Source organism: Pseudophryne corroboree, unplaced genomic scaffold (assembly GCF_028390025.1).
Source record: "Pseudophryne corroboree isolate aPseCor3 unplaced genomic scaffold, aPseCor3.hap2 scaffold_745, whole genome shotgun sequence".
NCBI lineage: Eukaryota > Metazoa > Chordata > Amphibia > Anura > Myobatrachidae > Pseudophryne > Pseudophryne corroboree.
Window position 1 is genome coordinate 23192 of NW_026970325.1, and position 25646 is coordinate 48837.

At 36.1% G+C, this 25646-nt stretch overlaps 2 non-coding genes across 2 annotated transcripts; both read right to left on the reverse strand.

Annotated features, from left to right (window-relative positions):
- Positions 1 to 21282: 21282 nt before the first annotated feature.
- Positions 21283 to 21356, reverse strand: TRNAN-AUU (transfer RNA asparagine (anticodon AUU)). Its single transcript has one exon. It is a non-coding gene; the product is annotated as a tRNA-Asn (tRNA).
- A 1094-nt stretch (positions 21357 to 22450) lies between these two features.
- Positions 22451 to 22524, reverse strand: TRNAN-AUU (transfer RNA asparagine (anticodon AUU)). Its single transcript has one exon. It is a non-coding gene; the product is annotated as a tRNA-Asn (tRNA).
- Between the last annotated feature and the right edge of the window lie 3122 nt (positions 22525 to 25646).

Here is a 25646-nt window from a genome sequence, read left to right on the forward strand (position 1 = left end):
CCATTTTAATAATAGGGTAAAGAAAATTAAGTGGATTTTTGAAAGAAAACAATACTGTCAATATACTATTAAAACAAATTAAAATGGTAAAAGTTATTGTACTTTAAGTAAAAATAAAAGAGCCAAAATATCAATCCCAGTTTTGGATTACTTTAATTAACAAACAAAAAAATGCATATAGCAGAGGATAGTTTCAATCTGCCTACCTCTGGGTTATGGGCCCAGCATGCTTCCTTTGCTGTACTCTGCTGCACATATAAGTGCAAGAGATCCTGAAGCACTCACTCATCATGGGAAAGTACCAATGTGTTTCTTCGTTGGTTGATAGAAGAAACATCTTACAAAAACTCTCTAGATTATTGACTTTTTTAAGTTTTTCTAGGAAACGTTTTAGATGAATGCTTATTAGCATTTGTCAGTATGTACTTTCAGAAAGTGTCTCTGTGGCGCAATCAGTTAGTATGTACGGCTACTAACCAAAAGGTTGGTGGTTCAATCCCACCCAGAGACCTAATTGACCTTGTTATCAGATTTTGGTGATCTTTAAGTAGACAAGTCAAAATTTCAAACCCCCTGTTATGGTGTAGGGTACCTGGCCTTCTCTGATGTAATCAGAGTTAGATTTGATTCAGTGATTTTATAAAAACAGCTAGGAAGCACAATTTAGCAGTGGGTTGCAGAGAAAAAAAATATGCTGGCAGAAAAATCCAATTGAGTGATTAAACAGCTCTTTATTTTCTGGCTTTATTTTTATGCTAACAAATTTGTTCTCTGAAAAGTGTCCACAAAGCCAAGTCTCTGATTAACACCTTTGTAAGGATGGTTTTTCACCTATTACTAAATTAAACTTGCTTCATTGGAAAGGCAGCAAGATGCATCCTCATTTCAATGTCTACTGAAATAATACAGGTTGACACCAGGAAACATTAACGCCACTGCATCCTTGCTGCTTTCTCATGTGGAAGTCTGTTTAATGTGAAAACAAGGTGATATCTAATTAGCACACAGGTAAGGAATTAAGAAAATCTTTATTTAAGGGTGAAGATGTTTCTCACAAAATCGTTGCCCCAATGCATCATTGAAATTCAAGCTGGAAAGATGATTTTAATATATCACTTGTACATTTTGTATTGCTCTTCTGGTGACAATGTAGTTTGTTTTTGTCAATTACCATTTTAATAATAGGGTAAAGAAAATTAAGTGGATTTTTGAAAGAAAACAATACTGTCAATATACTATTAAAACAAATTAAAATGGTAAAAGTTATTGTACTTTAAGTAAAAATAAAAGAGCCAAAATATCAATCCCAGTTTTGGATTACTTTAATTAACAAACAAAAAAATGCATATAGCAGAGGATAGTTTCAATCTGCCTACCTCTGGGTTATGGGCCCAGCATGCTTCCATTGCTGTACTCTGCTGCACATATAAGTGCAAGAGATCCTGAAGCACTCACTCATCATTGGAAAGTACCAATGTGTTTCTTCGTTGGTTGATAGAAGAAACATCTTACAAAAACTCTCCAGATTATTGACTTTTTTAAGTTTTTCTAGGAAACGTTTTAGATGAATGCTTATTAGTATTTGTCAGTATGTACTTTTGGAAAGTGTCTCTGTGGCGCAATCAGTTAGTGTGTACGGCTATTAACCAAAAGGTTGGTGGTTCAATCCCACCCAGGGACGTAATTGACCTTGTATTCAGATTTTGGTGATCTTTAAGTAGACAAGTCAAATTTCATACCCCTGTTATGGTGTAGGGTACCTGGCCTTCTCTGATGTAATCAGAGTTAGATTTGATTCAGTGATTTTATAAAAACAGCTAGGAAGCACAATTTAGCAGTGGGTTGCAGAGAAAAAGAAATATGCTGGCAAAAAAATCAAATTGCGTGATTAAACAGCTCTTCATTTTCTGGCTTTATTTTTATGCTAACAAATTTGTTCTCTGAAAAGTGTCCACAAAGCCAAGTCTCTGATTAACACCTTTGTAGGGATGGTTTTTCACCTATTACTAAATTAAACTTGCTTCATTGGAAAGGCAGCAAGATGCATCCTCATTTCAATGTCTACTGAAATAATACAGGTTGACACCAGGAAACATTAACGCCACTGCATCCTTGCTGCTTTCTCATGTGGAAGTCTGTTTAATGTGAAAACAAGGTGATATCTAATTAGCACACAGGTAAGGAATTAAGAAAATCTTTATTTAAGGGTGAAGATGTTTCTCACAAAATCGTTGCCCCAATGCATCATTGAAATTCAAGCTGGAAATATGATTTTAATATATCACTTGTACATTTTGTATTGCTCTTCTGGTGACAATGTAGTTTGTTTTTGTCAATTACCATTTTAATAATAGGGTAAAGAAAATTAAGTGGATTTTTGAAAGAAAACAATACTGTCAATATACTATTAAAACAAATTAAAATGGTAAAAGTTATTGTACTTTAAGTAAAAATAAAAGAGCCAAAATATCAATCCCAGTTTTGGATTACTTTAATTAACAAACAAAAAAATGCATATAGCAGAGGATAGTTTCAATCTGCCTACCTCTGGGTTATGGGCCCAGCATGCTTCCATTGCTGTACTCTGCTGCACATATAAGTGCAAGAGATCCTGAAGCACTCACTCATCATGGGAAAGTACCAATGTGTTTCTTCGTTGGTTGATAGAAGAAACATCTTACAAAAACTCTCTAGATTATTGACTTTTTTAAGTTTTTCTAGGAAACGTTTTAGATGAATGCTTATTAGCATTTGTCAGTATGTACTTTCAGAAAGTGTCTCTGTGGCGCAATCAGTTAGTATGTATGGCTACTAACCAAAAGGTTGGTGGTTCAATCCCACCCAGAGACCTAATTGACCTTGTTATCAGATTTTGGTGATCTTTAAGTAGACAAGTCAAAATTTCAAACCCCCTGTTATGGTGTAGGGTACCTGGCCTTCTCTGATGTAATCAGAGTTAGATTTGATTCAGTGATTTTATAAAAACAGCTAGGAAGCACAATTTAGCAGTGGGTTGCAGAGAAAAGAAATATGCTGGCAGAAAAATCCAATTGAGTGATTAAACAGCTCTTTATTTTCTGGCTTTATTTTTATGCTAACAAATTTGTTCTCTGAAAAGTGTCCACAAAGCCAAGTCTCTGATTAACACCTTTGTAAGGATGGTTTTTCACCTATTACTAAATTAAACTTGCTTCATTGGAAAGGCAGCAAGATGCATCCTCATTTCAATGTCTACTGAAATAATACAGGTTGACACCAGGAAACATTAACGCCACTGCATCCTTGCTGCTTTCTCATGTGGAAGTCTGTTTAATGTGAAAACAAGGTGATATCTAATTAGCACACAGGTAAGGAATTAAGAAAATCTTTATTTAAGGGTGAAGATGTTTCTCACAAAATCGTTGCCCCAATGCATCATTGAAATTCAAGCTGGAAAGATGATTTTAATATATCACTTGTACATTTTGTATTGCTCTTCTGGTGACAATGTAGTTTGTTTTTGTCAATTACCATTTTAATAATAGGGTAAAGAAAATTAAGTGGATTTTTGAAAGAAAACAATACTGTCAATATACTATTAAAACAAATTAAAATGGTAAAAGTTATTGTACTTTAAGTAAAAATAAAAGAGCCAAAATATCAATCCCAGTTTTGGATTACTTTAATTAACAAACAAAAAAATGCATATAGCAGAGGATAGTTTCAATCTGCCTACCTCTGGGTTATGGGCCCAGCATGCTTCCATTGCTGTACTCTGCTGCACATATAAGTGCAAGAGATCCTGAAGCACTCACTCATCATTGGAAAGTACCAATGTGTTTCTTCGTTGGTTGATAGAAGAAACATCTTACAAAAACTCTCCAGATTATTGACTTTTTTAAGTTTTTCTAGGAAACGTTTTAGATGAATGCTTATTAGTATTTGTCAGTATGTACTTTTGGAAAGTGTCTCTGTGGCGCAATCAGTTAGTGTGTACGGCTATTAACCAAAAGGTTGGTGGTTCAATCCCACCCAGGGACGTAATTGACCTTGTATTCAGATTTTGGTGATCTTTAAGTAGACAAGTCAAATTTCATACCCCCTGTTATGGTGTAGGGTACCTGGCCTTCTCTGATGTAATCAGAGTTAGATTTGATTCAGTGATTTTATAAAAACAGCTAGGAAGCACAATTTAGCAGTGGGTTGCAGAGAAAAAGAAATATGCTGGCAAAAAAATCAAATTGCGTGATTAAACAGCTCTTCATTTTCTGGCTTTATTTTTATGCTAACAAATTTGTTCTCTGAAAAGTGTCCACAAAGCCAAGTCTCTGATTAACACCTTTGTAGGGATGGTTTTTCACCTATTACTAAATTAAACTTGCTTCATTGGAAAGGCAGCAAGATGCATCCTCATTTCAATGTCTACTGAAATAATACAGGTTGACACCAGGAAACATTAACGCCACTGCATCCTTGCTGCTTTCTCATGTGGAAGTCTGTTTAATGTGAAAACAAGGTGATATCTAATTAGCACACAGGTAAGGAATTAAGAAAATCTTTATTTAAGGGTGAAGATGTTTCTCACAAAATCGTTGCCCCAATGCATCATTGAAATTCAAGCTGGAAATATGATTTTAATATATCACTTGTACATTTTGTATTGCTCTTCTGGTGACAATGTAGTTTGTTTTTGTCAATTACCATTTTAATAATAGGGTAAAGAAAATTAAGTGGATTTTTGAAAGAAAACAATACTGTCAATATACTATTAAAACAAATTAAAATGGTAAAAGTTATTGTACTTTAAGTAAAAATAAAAGAGCCAAAATATCAATCCCAGTTTTGGATTACTTTAATTAACAAACAAAAAAATGCATATAGCAGAGGATAGTTTCAATCTGCCTACCTCTGGGTTATGGGCCCAGCATGCTTCCATTGCTGTACTCTGCTGCACATATAAGTGCAAGAGATCCTGAAGCACTCACTCATCATGGGAAAGTACCAATGTGTTTCTTCGTTGGTTGATAGAAGAAACATCTTACAAAAACTCTCCAGATTATTGACTTTTTTAAGTTTTTCTAGGAAACGTTTTAGATGAATGCTTATTAGCATTTGTCAGTATGTGCTTTTGGAAAGTGTCTCTGTGGCGCAATCAGTTAGTGTGTACGGCTATTAACCAAAAGGTTGGTGGTTCAATCCCACCCAGGGACGTAATTGACCTTGTATTCAGATTTTGGTGATCTTTAAGTAGACAAGTCAAATTTCATACCCCCTGTTATGGTGTAGGGTACCTGGCCTTCTCTGATGTAATCAGAGTTAGATTTGATTCAGTGATTTTATAAAAACAGCTAGGAAGCACAATTTAGCAGTGGGTTGCAGAGAAAAAGAAATATGCTGGCAAAAAAATCAAATTGCGTGATTAAACAGCTCTTCATTTTCTGGCTTTATTTTTATGCTAACAAATTTGTTCTCTGAAAAGTGTCCACAAAGCCAAGTCTCTGATTAACACCTTTGTAGGGATGGTTTTTCACCTATTACTAAAGTAAACTTGCTTCATTGGAAAGGCAGCAAGATGCATCCTCATTTCAATGTCTACTGAAATAATACAGGTTGACACCAGGAAACATTAACGCCACTGCATCCTTGCTGCTTTCTCATGTGGAAGTCTGTTTAATGTGAAAACAAGGTGATATCTAATTAGCACACAGGTAAGGAATTACGAAAATCTTTATTTAAGGGTGAAGATGTTTCTCACAAAATTGTTGCCCCAATGCATCATTGAAATTCAAGCTGGAAAGATGATTTTAATATATCACTTGTACATTTTGTATTGCTCTTCTGGTGACAATGTAGTTTGTTTTTGTCAATTACCATTTTAATAATAGGGTAAAGAAAATGAAGTGGATTTTTGAAAGAAAACAATACTGTCAATATACTATTAAAACAAATTAAAATGGTAAAAGTTATTGTACTTTAAGTAAAAATAAAAGAGCCAAAATATCAATCCCAGTTTTGGATTACTTTAATTAACAAACAAAAAAATGCATATAGCAGAGGATAGTTTCAATCTGCCTACCTCTGGGTTATGGGCCCAGCATGCTTCCATTGCTGTACTCTGCTGCACATATAAGTGCAAGAGATCCTGAAGCACTCACTCATCATGGGAAAGTACCAATGTGTTTCTTCGTTGGTTGATAGAAGAAACATCTTACAAAAACTCTCCAGATTATTGACTTTTTTAAGTTTTTCTAGGAAACGTTTTAGATGAATGCTTATTAGTATTTGTCAGTATGTACTTTTGGAAAGTGTCTCTGTGGCGCAATCAGTTAGTGTGTACGGCTATTAACCAAAAGGTTGGTGGTTCAATCCCACCCAGGGACGTAATTGACCTTGTATTCAGATTTTGGTGATCTTTAAGTAGACAAGTCAAATTTCATACCCCCTGTTATGGTGTAGGGTACCTGGCCTTCTCTGATGTAATCAGAGTTAGATTTGATTCAGTGATTTTATAAAAACAGCTAGGAAGCACAATTTAGCAGTGGGTTGCAGAGAAAAAGAAATATGCTGGCAAAAAAATCAAATTGCGTGATTAAACAGCTCTTCATTTTCTGGCTTTATTTTTATGCTAACAAATTTGTTCTCTGAAAAGTGTCCACAAAGCCAAGTCTCTGATTAACACCTTTGTAGGGATGGTTTTTCACCTATTACTAAATTAAACTTGCTTCATTGGAAAGGCAGCAAGATGCATCCTCATTTCAATGTCTACTGAAATAATACAGGTTGACACCAGGAAACATTAACGCCACTGCATCCTTGCTGCTTTCTCATGTGGAAGTCTGTTTAATGTGAAAACAAGGTGATATCTAATTAGCACACAGGTAAGGAATTAAGAAAATCTTTATTTAAGGGTGAAGATGTTTCTCACAAAATCGTTGCCCCAATGCATCATTGAAATTCAAGCTGGAAATATGATTTTAATATATCACTTGTACATTTTGTATTGCTCTTCTGGTGACAATGTAGTTTGTTTTTGTCAATTACCATTTTAATAATAGGGTAAAGAAAATTAAGTGGATTTTTGAAAGAAAACAATACTGTCAATATACTATTAAAACAAATTAAAATGGTAAAAGTTATTGTACTTTAAGTAAAAATAAAAGAGCCAAAATATCAATCCCAGTTTTGGATTACTTTAATTAACAAACAAAAAAATGCATATAGCAGAGGATAGTTTCAATCTGCCTACCTCTGGGTTATGGGCCCAGCATGCTTCCATTGCTGTACTCTGCTGCACATATAAGTGCAAGAGATCCTGAAGCACTCACTCATCATGGGAAAGTACCAATGTGTTTCTTCGTTGGTTGATAGAAGAAACATCTTACAAAAACTCTCCAGATTATTGACTTTTTTAAGTTTTTCTAGGAAACGTTTTAGATGAATGCTTATTAGCATTTGTCAGTATGTGCTTTTGGAAAGTGTCTCTGTGGCGCAATCAGTTAGTGTGTACGGCTATTAACCAAAAGGTTGGTGGTTCAATCCCACCCAGGGACGTAATTGACCTTGTATTCAGATTTTGGTGATCTTTAAGTAGACAAGTCAAATTTCATACCCCCTGTTATGGTGTAGGGTACCTGGCCTTCTCTGATGTAATCAGAGTTAGATTTGATTCAGTGATTTTATAAAAACAGCTAGGAAGCACAATTTAGCAGTGGGTTGCAGAGAAAAAGAAATATGCTGGCAAAAAAATCAAATTGCGTGATTAAACAGCTCTTCATTTTCTGGCTTTATTTTTATGCTAACAAATTTGTTCTCTGAAAAGTGTCCACAAAGCCAAGTCTCTGATTAACACCTTTGTAGGGATGGTTTTTCACCTATTACTAAAGTAAACTTGCTTCATTGGAAAGGCAGCAAGATGCATCCTCATTTCAATGTCTACTGAAATAATACAGGTTGACACCAGGAAACATTAACGCCACTGCATCCTTGCTGCTTTCTCATGTGGAAGTCTGTTTAATGTGAAAACAAGGTGATATCTAATTAGCACACAGGTAAGGAATTACGAAAATCTTTATTTAAGGGTGAAGATGTTTCTCACAAAATTGTTGCCCCAATGCATCATTGAAATTCAAGCTGGAAAGATGATTTTAATATATCACTTGTACATTTTGTATTGCTCTTCTGGTGACAATGTAGTTTGTTTTTGTCAATTACCATTTTAATAATAGGGTAAAGAAAATGAAGTGGATTTTTGAAAGAAAACAATACTGTCAATATACTATTCAAACAAATTAAAATGGTAAAAGTTATTGTACTTTAAGTAAAAATAAAAGAGACAAAATATCAATCCCAGTTTTGGATTACTTTAATTAACAAAAAAAAATGCATATAGCAGAGGATAGTTTCAATCTGCCTACCTCTGGGTTATGGGCCCAGCATGCTTCCATTGCAGTGCTCTGCTGCACATGTAAGTGCAAGAGATCCTGAAGCACTCACTCATCATGGGAATGTACCAATGTGTTTCTTCGTTGGTTGATGGAAGAAACATCTTACAAAAACTCTCCAGATTATTGACTTTTTTAAGTTTTTCTAGGAAACGTTTTAGATGAATGCTTATTAGCATTTGTCAGTATGTACTTTTGCAAAGTGTCTCTGTGGCGCAATCAGTTAGTATGTACGGCTATTAACCAAAAGGTTGGTGGTTCAATCCCACCCAGGGACGTAATTGACCTTGTTATCAGATTTTGGTGATCTTTAAGTAGACAAGTCAAAATTTCAAACCCCCTGTTATGGTGTAGGGTACCTGGCCTTCTCTGATGTAATCAGAGTTAGATTTGATTCAGTGATTTTATAAAAACAGCTAGGAAGCACAATTTAGCAGTGGGTTGCAGAGAAAAAAAATATGCTGGCAGAAAAATCCAATTGAGTGATTAAACAGCTCTTCATTTTCTGGCTTTATTTTTATGCTAACAAATTTGTTCTCTGAAAAGTGTCCACAAAGCCAAGTCTCTGATTAACACCTTTTTAAGGATGGTTTTTCACCTATTACTAAATTGCACCTCAATTATTTTCTTTACCCTATTATTAAAATGGTAATTGACAAAAACAAACTACATTGTCACCAGAAGAGCAATACAAAATGTACAAGTGATATATTAAAATCATATTTCCAGCTTGAATTTCAATGATGCATTGGGGCAACGATTTTGTGAGAAACATCTTCACCCTTAAATAAAGATTTTCTTAATTCCTTACCTGTGTGCTAATTAGATATCACCTTGTTTTCACATTAAACAGACTTCCACATGAGAAAGCAGCAAGGATGCAGTGGCATTAATGTTTCCTGGTGTCAACTTGCATTATTTCAGTAGACATTGAAATGAGGATGCATCTTGCTGCCTTTCCAATGAAGCAAGTTTAATTTAGTAATAGGTGAAAAACCATCCCTACAAAGGTGTTAATCAGAGACTTGGCTTTGTGGACACTTTTCAGAGAACAAATTTGTTAGCATAAAAATAAAGCCAGAAATGAAGAGCTGTTTAATCACTCAATTGGATTTTTAGAGCTACGCATTGGAAAATTCAGGGCTATACCGTGTAGATGAAGCACTAACAGGAGGTTTTAAAATTTTCATTCTAGTGTCCTTCGTTTGGGAGAAAAATGCAAAGGTACAAGACAGCTTTTCCTTGCCAATATCTCTCTTTTGCAAAGAGCTACGCATTGGAAAATTCAGGGCTATACCGTGTAGATGAAGAACTAACAGGAGGCTTTAAAATTTTCATTCTAGTGTCCTTCGTTTGGGAGAAAAATGCAAAGGTACAAGACAGCTTTTCCTTGCCAATATCTCTCTTTTGCAAAGAGCTACGCATTGGAAAATTCAGGTCTATGTCGTGTAGATGATGGCCTAACAGGTGGCTTTAAAATTTTCTTTCTAGTGTCCTTCGTTTGGGAGAAAAATGCAAAGGTACAAGACAGCTTTTCCTTGCCAATATCTCTCTTTTGCAAAGAGCTACGCATTGGAACATTCAGGGCTATGTCGTGTAGATGATGGCCTAACAGGAGGCTTTAAAATTTTCTTTCTAGTGACCTTCGTTTGGGAGAAAAATGCAAAGGTACAAGACAGCTTTTCCTTGCCAATATCTCTCTTTTGCAAAGAGCTGCGCATTGGAAAATTCAGGACTATGTCGTGTAGATGATGACCTAACAGGATGCTTTAAAATTTTCTTTCTAGTGTCCTTCGTTTGGGAGAAAAATGCAAAGGTACAAGACAGCTTTTCCTTGCCAATATCTCTCTTTTGCAAAGAGCTGCGCATTGGAAAATTCAGGGCTATGTCGTGTAGATGATGGCCTAACAGGAGGCTTTACAATTTTCTTTCTAGTGTCTTTCGTTTGGGAGAAAAATGCAAAGGTACAAGACAGTTTTTCCTTGCCAATATCTCTCTTTTGCAAAGAGCTACACATTGGAAAATTAAGGGCTATGTCGTGTAGATGATGGCCTAACAGGAGGCTTTAAAATTATCTTTCTAGTGTCCTTCGTTTGGAAGAAAAATGCAAAGGTACAAGACAGCTTTTCCTTGCCAATATCTCTCTTTTGCAAAGAGCTACGCATTGGAAAATTCAGGGCTATGTCGTGTAGATGATGGCCTAACAGGAGGCTTTAAAATTATCTTTCTAGTGTCCTTCGTTTGGAAGAAAAATGCAAAGGTACAAGACAGCTTTTCCTTGCCAATATCTCTCTTTTGCAAAGAGCTACGCTTTGGAAAATTCAGGGCTATGTCGTGTAGATGATGGCCTAACAGGAGGCTTTAAAATTTTCTTTTTAGTGACCTTCGTTTGGGAGAAACATGCAAAGGTACAAGACAGCTTTTCCTTGCCAATATCTCTCTTTTGCAAAGAGCTGCGCATTGGAAAATTCAGGGCTATGTCGTGTAGATGATGGCCTAACAGGAGGCTTTAAAATTTTCTTTCTAGTGTCCTTAGTTTGGGAGAAAAATGCAAAGGTACAAGACAGCTTTTCCTTGCCAGTATCTCTCTTTTGCAAAGAGCTGCGCATTGGAAAATTCAGGGCTATGTCGTGTAGATGATGGCCTAACAGGAGGCTTTAAAATTATCTTTCTAGTGTCCTTCGTTTGGGAGAAAAATGCAAAGGTACAAGACAGCTTTTCCTTGCCAATATCTCTCTTTTGCAAAGAGCTACGCATTGGAAAATTCAGGGCTATGTCGTGTAGATGATGGCCTAACAGGAGGCTTTAAAATTTTCTTTCTAGTGTCCTTCGTTTGGGAGAAAAATGCAAAGGTACAAGACAGCTTTTCCTTGCCAATATCTCTCTTTTGCAAAGAGCTGCGCATTGGAAAATTCAGGGCTATGTCGTGTAGATGATGGCCTAACAGGAGGCTTTAAAATTTTCTTTCTAGTGACCTTCGTTTGGGAGAAAAATGCAAAGGTACAATACAGCTTTTCCTTGCCAATATCTCTCTTTTTTGCAAAGAGCTGCGCATTGGAAAATTCAGGACTATGTCGTGTAGATGATGGCCTAACAGGAGGCTTTAAAATTTTCTTTCTAGTGTCCTTCGTTTGGGAGAAAAATGCAAAGGTACAAGACAGCTTTTCCTTGCCAATATCTCTCTTTTGCAAAGAGCTGCGCATTGGAAAATTCAGGACTATGTCGTGTAGATGATGGCCTAACAGGAGGCTCTAAAATTTTCTTTCTAGTGTCCTTCGTTTGGGAGAAAAATGCAAAGGTACAAGACAGCTTTTCCTTGCCAATATCTCTCTTTTGCAAAGAGCTACGCATTGGAAAATTCAGCTAGCTGTTTTTATAAAATCACTGAATCAAATCTAACTCTGATTACATCAGAGAAGGCCAGGTACCCTACACCATAACAGGGGGTTTGAAATTTTGACTTGTCTACTTAAAGATCACCAAAATCTGATAACAAGGTCAATTAGGTCCCTGGGTGGGATTGAACCACCAACCTTTTGGTTAATAGCCGCACATACTAACTGATTGCGCCACAGAGACACTTTGCAAAAGTCCATACTGACAAAGGCTAATAAGCATTCATCTAAAACGTTTCCTAGAAAAACTTTAAAAAGTCAATAATCTGGAGAGTTTTTGTAAGATGTTTCTTCCATCAACCAACGAAGAAACACATTGGTACTTTCCCATGATGAGTGAGTGCTTCAGGATCTCTTGAACTTACATGTGCAGCAGAGTACTGCAATGGAAGCATGCTGGGCCCATAACCCAGAGGTAGGCAGATTGAAACTATCCTCTGCTATATGCATTTTTTTTTGTTAATTAAAGTAATCCAAAACTGGGATTGATATTTTGGCTCTTTTATTTTTACTTAAAGTACAATAACTTTTACCATTTTAATTTGTTTTAATAGTATATTGACAGTATTGTTTTCTTTCAAAAATCCACTTCATTTTCTTTACCCTATTATTAAAATGGTAATTGACAAAAACAAACTACATTGTCACCAGAAGAGCAATACAAAATGTACAAGTGATATATTAAAATCATCTTTCCAGCTTGAATTTCAATGATGCATTGGGTCAACAATTTTGTGAGAAACATCTTCACCCTTAAATAAAGATTTTCTTAATTCCTTACCTGTGTGCTAATTAGATATCACCTTGTTTTCACATTAAACAGACTTCCACATGAGAAAGCAGCAAGGATGCAGTGGCGTTAATGTTTCCTGGTGTCAACCTGTATTATTTCAGTAGACATTGAAATGAGGATACATCTTGCTGCCTTTCCAATGAAGCAAGTTTAATTTAGTAATAGGTGAAAAACCATCCCTACAAAGGTGTTAATCAGAGACTTGGCTTTGTGGACACTTTTCAGAGAACAAATTTGTTAGCATAAAAATAAAGCCAGAAAATGAAGAGCTGTTTAATCACGCAATTTGATTTTTTTGCCAGCATATTTCTTTTTCTCTGCAACCCACTGCTAAATTGTGCTTCCTAGATGTTTTTATAAAATCACTGAATCAAATCTAACTCTGATTACATCAGAGAAGGCCAGGTACCCTACACCATAACAGGGGGTATGAAATTTGACTTGTCTACTTAAAGATCACCAAAATCTGATAACAAGGTCAATTACGTCCCTGGGTGGGATTGAACCACCAACCTTTTGGTTAATAGCCGTACACACTAACTGATTGCGCCACAGAGACACTTTGCAAAACTACATACTGACAAATGCTAATAAGCATTCATCTAAAACGTTTCCTAGAAAAACTTTAAAAAGTCAATAATCTGGAGAGTTTTTGTAAGATGTTTCTTCTATCAACCAACGAAGAAACACATTGGTACTTTCCCATGATGAGTGAGTGCTTCAGGATCTCTTGCACTTACATGTGCAGCAGAGTACAGCAATGGAAGCATGCTGGGCCCATAACCCAGAGGTAGGCAGATTGAAACTATCCTCTGCTATATGCATTTTTTTGTTTGTTAATTAAAGTAATCCAAAACTGGGATTGATATTTTGGCTCTTTTATTTTTACTTAAAGTACAATAACTTTTACCATTTTAATTTGTTTTAATAGTATATTGACAGTATTGTTTTCTTTCAAAAATCCACTTAATTTTCTTTACCCTATTATTAAAATGGTAATTGACAAAAACAAACTACATTGTCACCAGAAGAGCAATACAAAATGTACAAGTGATATATTAAAATCATCTTTCCAGCTTGAATTTCAATGATGCATTGGGGCAACGATTTTGTGAGAAACATCTTCACCCTTAAATAAAGATTTTCTTAATTCCTTACCTGTGTGCTAATTAGATATCACCTTGTTTTCACATTAAACAGACTTCCACATGAGAAAGCAGCAAGGATGCAGTGGCGCTAATGTTACCTGGTGTCAACCTGTATTATTTCAGTAGACATTGAAATGAGGATGCATCTTGCTGCCTTTCCAATGAAGCAAGTTTAATTTAGTAATAGGTGAAAAACCATCCTTACAAAGGTGTTAATCAGAGACTTGGCTTTGTGGACACTTTTCAGAGAACAAATTTGTTAGCATAAAGATAAAGCCAGAAAATAAAGAGCTGTTTAATCACTCAATTGGATTTTTCTGCCAGCATATTTTTTTTCTCTGCAACCCACTGCTAAATTGTGCTTCCTAGCTGTTTTTATAAAATCACTGAATCAAATCTAACTCTGATTACATCAGAGAAGGCCAGGTACCCTACACCATAACAGGGGGTTTGAAATTTTGACTTGTCTACTTAAAGATCACCAAAATCTGATAACAAGGTCAATTAGGTCCCTGGGTGGGATTGAACCACCAACCTTTTGGTTAATAGCCGTACACACTAACTGATTGCGCCACAGAGACACTTTGCAAAAAGTCCATACTGACAAAGGCTAATAAGCATTCATCTAAAACGTTTCCTAGAAAAACTTTAAAAAGTCAATAATCTGGAGAGTTTTTGTAAGATGTTTCTTCCATCAACCAACGAAGAAACACATTGGTACTTTCCCATGATGAGTGAGTGCTTCAGGATCTCTTGAACTTACATGTGCAGCAGAGTACTGCAATGGAAGCATGCTGGGCTCATAACCGAGAGGTAGGCAGATTGAAACTATCCTCTGCTATATGCATTTTTTTTTTGTTAATTAAAGTAATCCAAAACTGGGATTGATATTTTGTCTCTTTTATTTTTACTTAAAGTACAATAACTTTTACCATTTTAATTTGTTTTAATAGTATATTGACAGTATTGTTTTCTTTCAAAAATCCACTTCATTTTCTTTACCCTATTATTAAAATGGTAATTGACAAAAACAAACTACATTGTCACCAGAAGAGCAATACAAAATGTACAAGTGATATATTAAAATCATCTTTCCAGCTTGAATTTCAATGTTGCATTGGGTCAACAATTTTGTGAGAAACATCTTCACCCTTAAATAAAGATTTTCTTAATTCCTTACCTGTGTGCTAATTAGATATCACCTTGTTTTCACATTAAACAGACTTCCACATGAGAAAGCAGCAAGGATGCAGTGGCGTTAATGTTTCCTGGTGTCAACCTGTATTATTTCAGTAGACATTGAAATGAGGATACATCTTGCTGCCTTTCCAATGAAGCAAGTTTAATTTAGTAATAGGTGAAAAACCATCCCTACAAAGGTGTTAATCAGAGACTTGGCTTTGTGGACACTTTTCAGAGAACAAATTTGTTAGCATAAAAATAAAGCCAGAAAATGAAGAGCTGTTTAATCACGCAATTTGATTTTTTTGCCAGCATATTTCTTTTTCTCTGCAACCCACTGCTAAATTGTGCTTCCTAGATGTTTTTATAAAATCACTGAATCAAATCTAACTCTGATTACATCAGAGAAGGCCAGGTACCCTACACCATAACAGGGGGTATGAAATTTGACTTGTCTACTTAAAGATCACCAAAATCTGATAACAAGGTCAATTACGTCCCTGGGTGGGATTGAACCACCAACCTTTTGGTTAATAGCCGTACATACTAACTGATTGCGCCACAGAGACACTTTGCAAAAGTACATACTGACAAATGCTAATAAGCATTCATCTAAAACGTTTCCTAGAAAAACTTAAAAAAGTCAATAATCTGGAGAGTTTTTGTAAGATGTTTCTTCCATCAACCAACGAAGAAACACATTGGTACTTTCCCATGATGAGTGAGTGCTTCAGGATCTCTTGCACTTACATGTGCAGCAGAGTACAGCAATGGAAGCATGCTGGGCCCATAACCCAGAGGTAGGCAGGTTGAAACTATCCTCTGCTATATGCATTTTTTTGTTTGTTAATTAAAGTAATCCAAAACTGGGATTGATATTTTGGCTCTTTTATTTTTACTTAAAGTACAATAACTTTTACCATTTTAATTTGTTTTAATAGTATATTGACAGTATTGTTTTCTTTCAAAAATCCACTTAATTTTCTTTACCCTATTATTAAAATGGTAATTGACAAAAACAAACTACATTGTCACCAGAAGAGCAATACAAAATGTACAAGTGATATATTAAAATCATATTTCCAGCTTGAATTTCAATGATGCATTGTGGCAACGATTTTGTGAGAAACATCTTCACCCTTAAATAAAGATTTTCTTAATTCCTTACCTGTGTGCTAATTAGATATCACCTTGTTTTCATATAAAACAGACTTCCACATGAGAAAGCAGCAAGGATGCAGTTTCGTTAATGTTTCCTGGTGTCAACTTGTATTATTTTAGTAGACATTGAAATGAGGATGCATCTTGCTGCCTTTCCAATGAAGCAAGTTTAATTTAGTAATAGGTGAAAAACCATCCTTACAAAGGTGTTAATCAGAGACTTGGCTTTGTGGACACTTTTCAGAGAACAAATTTGTTAGCATAAAAATAAAGCCAGAAAATGAAGAGCTGTTTAATCACTCAATTGGATTTTTCTGCCAGCATATTTTTTTTCTCTGCAACCCACTGCTAAATTGTGCTTCCTAGCTGTTTTTATAAAATCACTGAATCAAATCTAACTCTGATTACATCAGAGAAGGCCAGGTACCCTACACCATAACAGGGGGTTTGAAATTTTGACTTGTCTACTTAAAGATCACCAAAATCTGATAACAAGGTCAATTAGGTCCCTGGATGGGATTGAACCACCAACCTTATGGTTAATAGCCGTACATACTAACTGATTGCGCCACAGAGACACTTTGCGAAAGTCCATACTGACAAAGGCTAATAAGCATTCATCTAAAACGTTTCCTAGAAAAACTTTAAAAAGTCAATAATCTGGAGAGTTTTTGTAAGATGTTTCTTCCATCAACCAACGAAGAAACACATTGGTACTTTCCCATGATGAGTGAGTGCTTCAGGATCTCTTGAACTTACATGTGCAGCAGAGTACTGCAATGGAAGCATGCTGGGCCCATAACCCAGAGGTAGGCAGATTGAAACTATCCTCTGCTATATGCATTTTTTTTTTGTTAATTAAAGTAATCCAAAACTGGGATTGATATTTTGTCTCTTTTATTTTTACTTAAAGTACAATAACTTTTACCATTTTAATTTGTTTTAATAGTATATTGACAGTATTGTTTTCTTTCAAAAATCCACTTAATTTTCTTTACCCTATTATTAAAATGGTAATTGACAAAAACAAACTACATTGTCACCAGAAGAGCAATACAAAATGTACAAGTGATATATTAAAATCATATTTCCAGCTTGAATTTCAATGATGCATTGTGGCAACGATTTTGTGAGAAACATCTTCACCCTTAAATAAAGATTTTCTTAATTCCTTACCTGTGTGCTAATTAGATATCACCTTGTTTTCATATAAAACAGACTTCCACATGAGAAAGCAGCAAGGATGCAGTTTCGTTAATGTTTCCTGGTGTCAACTTGTATTATTTTAGTAGACATTGAAATGAGGATGCATCTTGCTGCCTTTCCAATGAAGCAAGTTTAATTTAGTAATAGGTGAAAAACCATCCTTACAAAGGTGTTAATCAGAGACTTGGCTTTGTGGACACTTTTCAGAGAACAAATTTGTTAGCATAAAAATAAAGCCAGAAAATGAAGAGCTGTTTAATCACTCAATTGGATTTTTCTGCCAGCATATTTTTTTTCTCTGCAACCCACTGCTAAATTGTGCTTCCTAGCTGTTTTTATAAAATCACTGAATCAAATCTAACTCTGATTACATCAGAGAAGGCCAGGTACCCTACACCATAACAGGGGGTTTGAAATTTTGACTTGTCTACTTAAAGATCACCAAAATCTGATAACAAGGTCAATTAGGTCCCTGGATGGGATTGAACCACCAACCTTATGGTTAATAGCCGTACATACTAACTGATTGCGCCACAGAGACACTTTGCGAAAGTCCATACTGACAAAGGCTAATAAGCATTCATCTAAAACGTTTCCTAGAAAAACTTTAAAAAGTCAATAATCTGGAGAGTTTTTGTAAGATGTTTCTTCCATCAACCAACGAAGAAACACATTGGTACTTTCCCATGATGAGTGAGTGCTTCAGGATCTCTTGAACTTACATGTGCAGCAGAGTACTGCAATGGAAGCATGCTGGGCCCATAACCCAGAGGTAGGCAGATTGAAACTATCCTCTGCTATATGCATTTTTTTTTTGTTAATTAAAGTAATCCAAAACTGGGATTGATATTTTGTCTCTTTTATTTTTACTTAAAGTACAATAACTTTTACCATTTTAATTTGTTTTAATAGTATATTGACAGTATTGTTTTCTTTCAAAAATCCACTTCATTTTCTTTACCCTATTATTAAAATGGTAATTGACAAAAACAAACTACATTGTCACCAGAAGAGCAATACAAAATGTACAAGTGATATATTAAAATCATCTTTCCAGCTTGAATTTCAACGATGCATTGGGTCAACAATTTTGTGAGAAACATCTTCACCCTTAAATAAAGATTTTCTTAATTCCTTACCTGTGTGCTAATTAGATATCACCTTGTTTTCACATTAAACAGACTTCCACATGAGAAAGCAGCAAGGATGCAGTGGCGTTAATGTTTCCTGGTGTCAACCTGTATTATTTCAGTAGACATTGAAATGAGGATACATCTTGCTGCCTTTCCAATGAAGCAAGTTTAATTTAGTAATAGGTGAAAAACCATCCCTACAAAGGTGTTAATCAGAGACTTGGCTTTGTGGACACTTTTCAGAGAACAAATTTGTTAGCATAAAAATAAAGCCAGAAAATGAAGAGCTGTTTAATCACGCAATTTGATTTTTTTGCCAGCATATTTCTTTTTCTCTGCAACCCACTGCTAAATTGTGCTTCCTAGATGTTTTTATAAAATCACTGAATCAAATCTAACTCTGATTACATCAGAGAAGGCCAGGTACCCTACACCATAACAGGGGGTATGAAATTTGACTTGTCTACTTAAAGATCACCAAAATCTGATAACAAGGTCAATTACGTCCCTGGGTGGGATTGAACCACCAACCTTTTGGTTAATAGCCGTACACACTAACTGATTGCGCCACAGAGACACTTTGCAAAACTACATACTGACAAATGCTAATAAGCATTCATCTAAAACGTTTCCTAGAAAAACTTTAAAAAGTCAATAATCTGGAGAGTTTTTGTAAGATGTTTCTTCTATCAACCAACGAAGAAACACATTGGTACTTTCCCATGATGAGTGAGTGCTTCAGGATCTCTTGCACTTACATGTGCAGCAGAGTACAGCAATGGAAGCATGCTGGGCCCATTACCCAGAGGTAGGCAGATTGAAACTATCCTCTGCTATATGCATTTTTTTGTTTGTTAATTAAAGTAATCCAAAACTGGGATTGATATTTTGGCTCTTTTATTTTTACTTAAAGTACAATAACTTTTACCATTTTAATTTGTTTTAATAGTATATTGACAGTATTGTTTTCTTTCAAAAATCCACTTAATTTTCTTTACCCTATTATTAAAATGGTAATTGACAAAAACAAACTACATTGTCACCAGAAGAGCAATACAAAATGTACAAGTGATATATTAAAATCATCTTTCCAGCTTGAATTTCAATGATGCATTGGGGCAACGATTTTGTGAGAAACATCTTCACCCTTAAATAAAGATTTTCTTAATTCCTTACCTGTGTGCTAATTAGATATCACCTTGTTTTCACATTAAACAGACTTCCACATGAGAAAGCAGCAAGGATGCAGTGGCGTTAATGTTTCCTGGTGTCAACCTGTATTATTTCAGTAGACATTGAAATGAGGATGCATCTTGCTGCCTTTCCAATGAAGCAAGTTTAATTTAGTAATAGGTGAAAAACCATCCTTACAAAGGTGTTAATCAGAGACTTGGCTTTGTGGACACTTTTCAGAGAACAAATTTGTTAGCATAAAAATAAAGCCAGAAAATAAAGAGCTGTTTAATCACTCAATTGGATTTTTCTGCCAGCATATTTTTTTTCTCTGCAACCCACTGCTAAATTGTGCTTCCTAGCTGTTTTTATAAAATCACTGAATCAAATCTAACTCTGATTACATCAGAGAAGGCCAGGTACCCTACACCATAACAGGGGGTTTGAAATTTTGACTTGTCTACTTAAAGATCACCAAAATCTGATAACAAGGTCAATTAGGTCCCTGGGTGGGATTGAACCACCAACCTTTTGGTTAATAGCCGTACACACTAACTGATTGCGCCACAGAGACACTTTGCAAAAAGTCCATACTGACAAAGGCTAATAAGCATTCATCTAAAACGTTTCCTAGAAAAACTTTAAAAAGTCAATAATCTGGAGAGTTTTTGTAAGATGTTTCTTCCATCAACCAACGAAGAAACACATTGGTACTTTCCCATGATGAGTGAGTGCTTCAGGATCTCTTGAACTTACATGTGCAGCAGAGTACTGCAATGGAAGCATGCTGGGCTCATAACCGAGAGGTAGGCAGATTGAAACTATCCTCTGCTATATGCATTTTTTTTTTGTTAATTAAAGTAATCCAAAACTGGGATTGATATTTTGTCTCTTTTATTTTTACTTAAAGTACAATAACTTTTACCATTTTAATTTGTTTTAATAGTATATTGACAGTATTGTTTTCTTTCAAAAATCCACTTCATTTTCTTTACCCTATTATTAAAATGGTAATTGACAAAAACAAACTACATTGTCACCAGAAGAGCAATACAAAATGTACAAGTGATATATTAAAATCATCTTTCCAGCTTGAATTTCAATGTTGCATTGGGTCAACATTTTTGTGAGAAACATCTTCACCCTTAAATAAAGATTTTCTTAATTCCTTACCTGTGTGCTAATTAGATATCACCTTGTTTTCACATTAAACAGACTTCCACATGAGAAAGCAGCAAGGATGCAGTGGCGTTAATGTTTCCTGGTGTCAACTTGTATTATTTCAGTAGACATTGAAATGAGGATGCATCTTGCTGCCTTTCCAATGAAGCAAGTTTAATTTAGTAATAGGTGAAAAACCATCCTTACAAAGGTGTTAATCAGAGACTTGGCTTTGTGGACACTTTTCAGAGAACAAATTTGTTAGCATAAAAATAAAGCCAGAAAATGAAGAGCTGTTTAATCACTCGATTGGATTTTTCTGCCAGCATATTTTTTTTCTCTGCAACCCACTGCTAAATTGTGCTTCCTAGCTGTTTTTTATAAAATCACTGAATCAAATCTAACTCTGATTACATCAGAGAAGGCCATGTACCCTACACCATAAGAGGAGGTTTGAAATTTTGACTTGTCTCCTTAAATATCACCAAAATCTGATCACAAGGTTAATTACGTCCCTGGGTGGGATTGAACCACCAACATTTTGGTTAATAGCCAAACACACTAACCGATTGCGCCACAGAGACACTTTGCAAAAGTCCATACTGACAAAGGCTAATAAGCATTCATCTAAAACGTTTCCTAGAAAAACTTTAAAAAGTCAATAATCTGGAGAGTTTTTGTAAGATGTTTCTTCCATCAACCAACGAAGAAACACATTGGTACTTTCCCATGATGAGTGAGTGCTTCAGGATCTCTTGCACTTACATGTGCAGCAGAGTACTGCAATGGAAGCATGCTGGGCCCATAACCCAGAGGTAGGCAGATTGAAACTATCCTCTGCTATATGCATTTTTTTTGTTAATTAAAGTAATCCAAAACTGGGATTGATATTTTGTCTCTTTTATTTTTACTTAAAGTACAATAACTTTTACCATTTTAATTTGTTTTAATAGTATATTGACAGTATTGTTTTCTTTCAAAAATCCACTTCATTTTCTTTACCCTATTATTAAAATGGTAATTGACAAAAACAAACTACATTGTCACCAGAAGAGCAATACAAAATGTACAAGTGATATATTAAAATCATCTTTCCAGCTTGAATTTCAATGTTGCATTGGGTCAACATTTTTGTGAGAAACATCTTCACCCTTAAATAAAGATTTTCTTAATTCCTTACCTGTGTGCTAATTAGATATCACCTTGTTTTCACATTAAACAGACTTCCACATGAGAAAGCAGCAAGGATGCAGTGGCGTTAATGTTTCCTGGTGTCAACTTGTATTATTTCAGTAGACATTGAAATGAGGATGCATCTTGCTGCCTTTCCAATGAAGCAAGTTTAATTTAGTAATAGGTGAAAAACCATCCTTACAAAGGTGTTAATCAGAGACTTGGCTTTGTGGACACTTTTCAGAGAACAAATTTGTTAGCATAAAAATAAAGCCAGAAAATGAAGAGCTGTTTAATCACTCGATTGGATTTTTCTGCCAGCATATTTTTTTTCTCTGCAACCCACTGCTAAATTGTGCTTCCTAGCTGTTTTTTATAAAATCACTGAATCAAATCTAACTCTGATTACATCAGAGAAGGCCATGTACCCTACACCATAAGAGGAGGTTTGAAATTTTGACTTGTCTCCTTAAATATCACCAAAATCTGATCACAAGGTTAATTACGTCCCTGGGTGGGATTGAACCACCAACATTTTGGTTAATAGCCAAACACACTAACCGATTGCGCCACAGAGACACTTTGCAAAAGTCCATACTGACAAAGGCTAATAAGCATTCATCTAAAACGTTTCCTAGAAAAACTTTAAAAAGTCAATAATCTGGAGAGTTTTTGTAAGATGTTTCTTCCATCAACCAACGAAGAAACACATTGGTACTTTCCCATGATGAGTGAGTGCTTCAGGATCTCTTGCACTTACATGTGCAGCCAGTGGGGACGAATTGATAATCTGTGAGGAGGGGGATGTACACGGTGATATATCGGAGGGTGAAGATGAGGTGGACATCTTGCCTCTGTAGAGCCAGTTTGTGCAAGGAGAGATTAATTGCTTCTTTTTTGGGGGGGGTCCAAACCAACCCGTCATATCAGTCACAGTCGTGTGGCAGACCCTGTCACTGAAATGATGGGTTGGTTAAAGTGTGCATGTCCTGTTTTGTTTATACAACATAAGGGTGGGTGGGAGGGCCCAAGGACAATTCCATCTTGCACCTCTTTTTTCTTTTCTTTTTCTTTGCATCATGTGCTGATTGGGGAGGGTTTTTTGGAAGGGACATCCTGCGTGACACTGCAGTGCCACTCCTAGATGGGCCCGGTGTTTGTGTCGGCCACTAGGGTCGCTAATCTTACTCACACAGTCAGCTACCTCATTGCGCCTCTTTTTTTCTTTGCGTCATGTGCTGTTTGGGGAGGGTTTTTTGGAAGGGACATCCTGCGTGACACTGCAGTGCCACTCCTAGATGGGCCCGGTGTTTGTGTCGGCCACTAGGGTCGCTAATCTTACTCACACAGCTACCTCATTGCGCCTCTTTTTTTCTTTGCGTCATGTGCTGTTTGGGGAGGGTTTTTTGGAAGGGCCATCCTGCGTGACACTGCAGTGCCACTCCTAGATGGGCCCGGTGTTTGTGTCGGCCACTAGGGTCGCTAATCTTACTCACACAGCTACCTCATTGCGCCTCTTTTTTTCTTTGCGTCATGTGCTGTTTGGGGAGGTTTTTTTGGAAGGGACATCCTGCGTGACACTGCAGTGCCACTCCTAGATGGGCCCGGTGTTTGTGTCGGCCACTAGGGTCGCTTATCTTACTCACACAGCGACCTCGGTGCAAATTTTAGGACTAAAAATAATATTGTGAGGTGTGAGGTATTCAGAATAGACTGAAAATGAGTGTAAATTATGGTTTTTGAGGTTAATAATACTTTGGGATCAAAATGACCCCCAAATTCTATGATTTAAGCTGTTTTTTAGTGTTTTTTGAAAAAAACACCCGAATCCAAAACACACCCGAATCCGACAAAAAAAATTCGGTGAGGTTTTGCCAAAACGCGTTCGAACCCAAAACACGGCCGCGGAACCGAACCCAAAACCAAAACACAAAACCCGAAAAATTTCAGGCGCTCATCTCTACTATTTACCCTTGCATAGAAAGGTATAATCTAAGCTAGAGAATTCTATTTGGAGCTCACCTTGTACTTTGTGAAGAAATAATCAGCTTTGTGGCTGAGCAGATATATGGAGTGTGTGGCTGCACACTGCATAGATCTGCTGAGTTGCAATGCTAATAATTTTTTTTTTGCAAAGTACCAATAGCTTCATTGTGAAGGTGGAAAGAAGGGTGTTACGGCATGGAATGTACAAACTGCGAGACCCTGCTGGTAGCGCCTTTGTCTATTTAGTAGGAAGGGCACGTAACAGCCGGGGGGCAATGGAGGAAGCCCCTTTAGGGCTGGAGCCCGGCGGCAACTGACTCCGTTGACTGCCAGAGCAGTTCCGCCCCTGGACTAGAGGAATGGTCAAGAACATGGCAACATTTAATGCCAAAAAATGCAAAATCATACACGTCTCAAAAATGCAAAGGCTAACTATAATATTAAGGGCATTATAATGGCAAGAGGAAAGCTATCTAAGTATTACTATTTCAGGTGAGCAATGTAACAAAGCAATAGGAAAGGCAAGTCAGATGCTTGTTTGCATAGGTTAAAGAACCAGTAGCAGAAAAAAGTAATACAGGTTGAGTATCCCATATCCAAATATTCCGAAATATGGAATATTCCGAAATACGGACTTTTTTGAGTGAGACTGAGATAGTGAAACCTTTGTGTTTTGATGGCTCAGTGTACACAAACTTTGTTTAATACTCAAAGTTATTAAAAATATTGTATTAAATGAACTTCAGACTGTGTGTATAAGGTGTATATGAAACATAAATGAATTCTGTGAATGTACACACACTTTGTTTAATGCACAAAGTTATAAAAAATATTGGCTAAAATGACCTTCAGGCTGTGTGTATAAGGTGTATATGAAACATAAATGCCTTCTGTGCTTAGATTTAGGTCCCATCACCATAATATCTCGTTATGGTATGCAATTATTCCAAAATACAGAAAAATCCGATATCCAAAATTCCTCTGGTCCCAAGCATTTTGGATAAGGGATACTCAACCTGTAATGCCACTGTATAGGTCCTTGGTACAGCCACATTTAGAATCCTGTGTTCAGTTCCAGAAGCCATATCTCCAGAAGGCTGTAAATACATTAGGGCAACTAAAATTGTGCATGGCCTACATCACAAAACTTACCTGGAAATACTAAAAAATGTTGATGTGTATAGTTTGGAGAAGGGAAGAGGGAACATACAGTAATAGAAACATTTAAATATATAGGGAGGAATGTAATAGGGTGTGAGAATCAGAAAGTGAGAGATTTTGTGTTTTTTCCTGTTGTTTTTTTTTTTGTTTGTTTGATTGTTTGTTTTTAAAGTGGCAATCCTTTACATGGCAAAACCAGGTTGATATTTGCCATGTAAAGGATTGCCACCGTGGGCATGTGTAGAAGGGGCACTGCTACTGTTGGCATTATGTGTGTAAACTGCACTGATATGGTGGTTATGTGTATAAAGGGCACTGCGACTGTGGGTATTATTATTATTATTATTATTACATGCGGTGTAATGACAATAAGATAGTGCTACTGTGTGGCGTATTTTGATTTGGGGTGCTATTGTGTGGCCATGCCCCTTCCTTGTGATACCACACCTTCTTTTTTTAAGGAGCGCACTGTCCCTTTATTAAGTATTGGAGAGAGGGCCCAAATTAATAGTTTGCAGGGAGGCGCCAAATACCCTAGCACTGGCCCTTTGGTA